At 46.3% G+C, this 7,034-nt stretch overlaps 1 protein-coding gene across 5 annotated transcripts in view; it reads right to left on the bottom strand.

Annotated features, from left to right (window-relative positions):
• Camk1d (calcium/calmodulin dependent protein kinase ID) overlaps positions 1-7,034 on the bottom strand; it is a 509,557-nt gene that overhangs the window by 417,631 nt on the left and 84,892 nt on the right. Inside the window, exons 1-2 of one of the 5 annotated variants that reach the window (XM_031358640.1) lie at positions 2,705-2,818; positions 2,359-2,508 (exon numbers count right to left, since the gene is read on the bottom strand). The exons of the other annotated variants lie outside the window; for them this stretch is intronic. The gene's annotated coding sequence lies outside the window, so the exon portion shown is untranslated. Of the gene's footprint in view, positions 1-2,358; positions 2,509-2,704; positions 2,819-7,034 lie in introns of those variants that run through there. 5 annotated transcript variants of the gene reach the window in all.

The following is a 7,034-nucleotide window of genomic DNA, read 5'->3' on the forward strand; positions in this document are numbered from 1 at the left end:
AAAAAAAGAGTATTTATGTATGTATGCACATAGGCATAGGCATTACTTGCAATAAGACACAGGTGGAAACAAACAACTCCCTTAAAGGAACGGCTTACTAATGCTGAGGAAACCCCATAGCAGCACAAAGACTGTAGTGTGTCTCTGAGAAGACTCTTGCACCAACTGATGTAGACTGAGTTTTCAAACTCAGCTCAGGAAACAGGAAGAGAGGCAGAGAGGCAAATCTGGTTAGCCAGCCAGAGGAGGGGATGTTGACAAAGTAGGTCACTCCCGCTCCTGCTCACAGGCTGGCCTGGAGAGGCTTTCAAGCTGAGGCTTTTGGTTAATGCTAGCACTATATGGTTTAATCACCTCCTGCTGGCGAAACTGTGAATGGTCCAGTATAGTCTCCAGACCTACAAATAGCCTCTGAGGAGCAGGGACTAATGAGAGACAGCTGCCGTTCAGAGCCCGGCCTCACACATTGTTCATGGTGGTTTCTCTCCATCCTTCACCTCATCCTCATTGTTACCCTCCTATTGGGTCCTTCATGATCTGATTTTATGGAGGAGGCCAGAGGGCTCAGAATGGTCAAGTAAGACCAAAAGCCACACAGCTAGGAAACAGTGATGCCTGACAGAACTTGCACTCACTCCCAGGCAATCTCTAAACCACATTCATAGCTGCTCGGTGTACCTTGAAGAACAATTAGCAGGTGTCCTTCTCTGGCTGAATGAGAGAGCTTTCTGTGGTTGCTTAAATTAATTTTCTGAAAGGTTAAATACACATTCTGCATATTTGCAACAAAAGCGTCCAAAAATTAATTTCCAGCAGTCACTAGCACGTTCTTCTCATGGGTCCTAGCCTTGAGGAACCTTAGGTAGCCAGCCTCAGAGGCTGGAAGAAATTCTGCTATATCACAGCTCCTGTTTATCCAACCTCAATTTTGTGGAACTGAACCCCTATAACAATCCAGGAGGTGGTAACTTCTATCTTCACCTAGACCGGAGAAGATTAAGGAAACACCTAGTGTCTCAGAGCTACCAAACACTGTGCTGATGGGAACCTCCTATCCTATTGCATTTTTATTGCCTCCCCTTTCCAAGTTCAGCAAATAAACTATCTTAAACACTTGTCCCCAAGATTCAGTGTTAACCAAGAATAGAATCTGTAGAGCTGCAGAGATAGCTGGGAATGTGTAGGACCTGAGTTGGATTCCCAGAACCCACATTTAAAAGCCAGGTATGGTAGCACACACTTGTAATCCCAATGTTGGGGAACCAGAAAACCAGACAGGTCCTAGGCCAGACGAACTAGCCAACCAGTGGTGACAAGCTCTGTCTCTTAAACCAGCTGGACAGACAACACCTGAAGACCTATATCCTTTCACGATCTCTGGTCTATACACACACACACACACACACACACACACACACACACACACCAACAGGAGGTTTATTTTTGGGCCCGATGAAACACAATGTGGTCTGCCACAGAAAGAACTTGACCAACTAGGGCATGCATTTGGAGGTTATTCTTGCTGGGATTTGAGGCTGAATGGTGAACTTTGTATACACTCTACATACACTGTATACACTCTATATACACTGTATAATAAACCTTCTTTTAAAAATCAAATAGGATCCAGTCAAAACCCAGCCAAAAGAAGAAGTGTTCTCCAGCACCATAGAAACTCCTAAGGGCATAACTGACATAGGCTGAGAAAAAAAAAAGTGTTGGCATCTCTCCCAGAGTCCACATGTCCTCCTGCTTTAACTACAGAAGCACTGAATTGGCCATACTGAGTCAGAAAAGAAACCTGGTCAGATGGCTATGCCATCAGGCTTGCGTTACCCACCTATCAGAAATCCCTTCACTAATTAAAGAGATGTGAACACAGTGGCCTTTGGATTCCCTGCTGGTCCCTGTGAAACTAGAAATGCTGTGAGAACCCAGCCATGAGGTCCAGTAGCCTGACAGCCTCTGGCAAGATGACCAATAATATGACAATTCTCTAGTGATCTACCACCTAAGCCTTTGGAGAGGGGAGAGGAAGAAAAGAGGGAGGAGAGAGATTGGAGGGGATTTAGGAGATTTATCTGGGGAAAGGAAAGATTAGAGGGATTTATGGAGACCCAACCAAAGGAAAGCTCAACAAGTTAACCCCTAAAGTCCTCTCCTGAGAGTGCATGGATGTCCACCTGAGACCAGCCAAGCACAATTACTGTGCGCTCCATGAACCAGCTTAAACCATAAAGTGAGGCTTGAGACCCAACCCTCATTAGACCCGCCGGGAAGAAGCTCTAGCTCCGAACTCACTACCCAGATCCACTAAGCTAATGCCTAAGAACACCAGAGCTAGTAACCCACGGTTACCTCCCTATGCTGCAGCACTGTCTGGGCTCTCCTGGGACACAGTAGGGGCTTCTTAAGCAGCCTCTCCACTTTGGCTCTCAGGCCTGAAAGTCAGCGTTCATCACAGCAAAGCCAAGAGTCTCTCCTCTGCTCAAGGCTAGTCCATGTTCCCTAGAGCAAAAGCTAAAATCAGCCACAAGTCAGTTCTTTACTTCTCCCCTTCCTTTTCCCCTCTGACCTCTCTCTCCAAGCTTTAGCTGGACTGGGACCAGCACAGCTTCACCTCATCATCTCTTTTCAATTTGTCTAGAACATAGCAGGCATCCCAAAGATAACCTTAGATGTGTAAACCAAATCCATATCATACCTCCAAACAAGCCTGAGAACTCCAAACTCACAGCAAACACTGCAGCTGGGTAAGTGTCCCAGAGAGACAAGCCTCCTCCCTCTCTAGTCTTTCAAATGCTCTACACAGATGCTGAGGATCTGGCTGACCTCAGAAGCAGGAGTGTAACCAGCAATGCAAATATGCAAACCGAACCAAGCAGCTTTGCAAGGAAACCCCACTTCCTGCCCCACAGCCCTCCACTCCCACCAAAAGAAAAGAGAAATCTATGTCCCATCTAGAATTTCAGACAACTCACTTTTGGCCTCAGCAGGTATGGTTTAGTGAGCAGTGTGTGGATAGGACAGGTGGGAAAGATGGTTCCTGGCCCCACAGAAATATTAATTTATTCACCTCCTAAAGCTGCACCCAGCAGGCACTTGATTAATGAAGTAGATCCACTGCCACTCCCTCTATTCAGGATAAGCAGCTGGGCTGGGCTGGTTCATACACTGCTTGAATAGTCATAAAAATATCCCTCCATAGCCTTCGAGCCTAGTGGTGCACGCCTTCAATCCCAGCACCTGGGAGGCAGAGTCAGACAGATGTCTGTGAGTTCAAGGCCAGCCTGATATACAATTCAAGTCCAGGACAGCCAAAGATCTTGCACAAAGAAAACCTGTCTTCCAAAGGAAAGAAAAAAAAAAAAAGTCCCTCCACAGAGTTGGGGAGATGGCATAGGGTTGATACAGAACTTAATGCACGAGGACCTATGTTTGGTCCCCAGAACCCAGAAAAGGCTGGGGTTTTATGGTGCTTTTGACACCATGCTGTAGAGATAGGCAAATATCTGGACTTCCTGCCAGCTAATCAAGCTAACTAGGTAATAGGTAAACTCCAGGCCAATGAAAAACCCTGTCTCAAAAACATGGATCCAAGGCTTACCTCCAAATGCATGCATAACATGTGCTCACTCACCTGCAAGCTCATGTGTGTATGTGTACGCGCACGCACGCACACACACAAACACACACAAACTTTAATAGAAATGAGGTGCACCGAGTCACACATGGCAAATTCTGAGGAGCAACAATTAGAAATGCCTTCCAGATACAAGTGAACCACAAAATATTGGGTTGTGAGGGCATTTGAAAACCTCTGCTACCGTTCTCCGAATGGTAGATGTGAAGTTTCTGGGGGTTTTCAAGTGCTAAAGGATATCTATGTGGCTGGGAGATGGTTCAGTCAGTAAAGTGTTTGCCTTGTAAACATGAAGACCTAAGTCCAATTCCCAGAACCCACATTTTTTTTAAAAATAATTTAAATAATGAAAATAAAGCGCTAGGCATGGTAACATGCACTTGTAAGCTAGAGAAGCAGAAGCAACCCACAGACTGGTCCCTAGGGCCTGCTGCCCAGACAGGCTAGCCTACGGGGTGAGTTCCAGGCCAATGGGAGACCCTAGCTCAAAGGGGAAGGGGTTGGGCCCTGAGGAAAAACAGCCAAGATTGTTCTCTGGCCTACACACCTACATGTGATATACACACGTGCATGCACCTGCACACAGACACACATAAACAGGGACACACACACATACCAGCAAAGATGCCTAGCAAATGCGCCAACAAAATGTTTACCATTCCTAATTCGCTGTTACACAACATTTATCTGCTCTCACTGTGTGCCAAGGATCTGAAAACATGTTGTTGATTAATAAACAGTAATTAAGTCTCACCACCTCAGTCAGAGATATGGCTAGGTTCTGGGTTCCCCCTTTGCAGGATACTAAAATGGAGTACAGAGGGTGAATGTATTTCCTAGGGCCTGACTTGAAGATGCCTTAGACATACCCATGCCTGTTCCTGACCCCCTCAGTTTCCTCTTCCATCCTCCTGATGAAGTCATCTCTCCCTGGGCCCCTATTCAGCAAGGCCCCCCTAAACACACTGACAAAATGGCTTGACCCTCTGCTTCTAACATTAAACCTTCTAACCTATAAGGAAAAATACTGGATAAGATTGCTATATACAAGATTACAAAGCCTGGCAACTGAATCTTCCTCCGGGATTATGTTTGTTTGTTTGTTTGTTTGTTTTCAAAAGCACCAGTTTCTAGCAGGGCCTTTCTGCCTTAGTATCTTGAAGGTGTGGGGACCAGGGCCTTTCTGCCTTAGTATCTTGAAGGTGTGGGGACCAGGACAGTAGAGCTACACAGATCTTTGGGCACAGGGTCCTGCTATTATTGTCTACACCTCTAGTCCCTACTAGACTTTATTACAAATAAGATTTAAAACCCACACAGAAAGAACAGAAAGTAAGATCTACAATAAGATTCGGACCAAGACCACTAGCCTTGGCCCAGGGTGAGCCAGACATTCTCAACTTGGGACCACTTCTAGCAAGGTCAGGGAAGTGGACACTGGTAATAATCCAAGAACTTTGCAATCTTTGCACATTTAGACAGTAGGTTGTTCCTAATGTGGCGTATGTGTACCCTTGTTAAAATTGGCTTTCCATATACTAAAATGATCTTTTAAATTACCTGTCATCCTGACATGTAACCCAGGCCTCACATAGTAGGCAAGCACCTATCACCTGGCTATATCCCCTACTCTCATGTTATCAGTTTTACACTGTAAAGTAGCTCATCGGTACTAAGGATCAGGAAGGGCTGCTCATTCTGGAACTGGAATGATGTCTGGGTCAGTCTGCCACAGGAGCATGAGGAACTGAATTTGTATTCCCATCACCCACAGAGAAGTTGGCCATGCCAGCACTCATCTCTAATCCCAGCACAGTTGGATCACTGAAGCTCCTCAGCCAGCCACTCAATCTAGCCAAACGGATAAGCTCCAGGTTCAGTGTGAGACCCCAATTCAAAACGGAAGGCTGAGAGTAAAGGAGGGAAACAGGCAATGGTGACCTCTGACCTCTGACCTCTGGCCTCCACATGCTCTCACACATGTGCACGCTCATGACTCCTCCACCTAGCTCTGACCATTATCTCCATCCCTTAGTAGTTAGCTCATTAGCTCACAGCCTCTCTGTCATCCCATTCCTCATCTGAAAACTATGGGTAACACTGTCATAAATCTAGCATGTCAGTTAGATGGATTAATACACACAAGGACCATAGAATAAATGTCTAGTGCTTTGTATACCTTTAAGAATGCCACCATAGGCCAAGCAGTGGGGGCACACTCCTTTAGTCCCAACACTTGGGAGGCAGAGGCAGGTGGATCTCTTATGAGTTCAAGGCCAGTCTGGTCTACAAAGCAAGTTCCAGAACAGCCAGGGCTGTTATACAGAGAAACCCTCTCTGGGAAAATAAAAAAAAATAAATAAAATAAAATAAAAATAAAAAAGAAAGAAAGAGAGAATGCCCCCATAATTGTCAATACTATTGTGTCATTCAACTGTTTTTATCTTGATCATTTCTAGTACCACCCTAGGTACCCTGCCAGCATTCCACCAAGAAGTTTCTGAATTCTTTTCAGACAAATGGTACCCTAGAAGAGAACCAGCTTACAGGAACACAGCTCACGTCCCTGAAGCTGTTCTGCATGGAGGCAAAGCTCCATTCTTTCCAGATTGGAGGCCTCTCCAGTCCACCCAAACAGCTGAATTACACAGCACAGTCTGCTCAAAGCCGACTGGCTCCCTGAGGGAGCTCAGCAGCCTGGCCACTGCAGAGGCTCAGGTAAGGGCCTTGCAAGTGAGGATAGTCTGTGAGGAGGGATTGCAGCCACCTGCCTTAAGGCTGCAGGCAAAGGGGCCCTCCAGGCAGGAAAAGATTCACACCTGAGGGTGTTCCTCAATCTCTGGTCCCTTACCTGCAGCCATATGCCAGGTCCCTGATTGACAACCAAAATGTACATTTCTGTTTTCCTGTTAACTTGTGCAGCTCAGATGCTCAAACCTCAATGACAAATATTAAAAGTTTGGACCAGAAGTAACCTCATAGCCAGGACCTCCCCCTCCCCCACTGAAAAGCTTAGAGCCCTCTTGTTTTTATTCCCACGAAGACAGCAGGCAGGTACACAGAGATGCCGGTGACCCTGTGGAGAGCTCTCAACACACCGCACAGGTCTGTCCCAGGAATCTGGGAGCACAGCTGAGAAAGCCACCCTCCAACTTCTCTCTGGGGGACCCACTGCAGGTGGGGTGAGGGAGGAGTGGAGGGAAATAATTACCAATATTTAGCTGTGGGGGACTCTGCACTTAAGAGTAGGCTTGAAAAATGGGATCCTGGAAAAGCAAAGCAAGCGCAAAAATAAAGGTTGAGAGAGCAAAATGAAAGAAAAGCACCCAGCAACACTGATATGCCCGGGGAACCACCTCCTCTTTTTCTCCGAGTCATCAACACCACCACC

This window comes from Mastomys coucha, unplaced genomic scaffold (assembly GCF_008632895.1).
Source record: "Mastomys coucha isolate ucsf_1 unplaced genomic scaffold, UCSF_Mcou_1 pScaffold7, whole genome shotgun sequence".
NCBI classification, from domain to species: domain Eukaryota; kingdom Metazoa; phylum Chordata; class Mammalia; order Rodentia; family Muridae; genus Mastomys; species Mastomys coucha.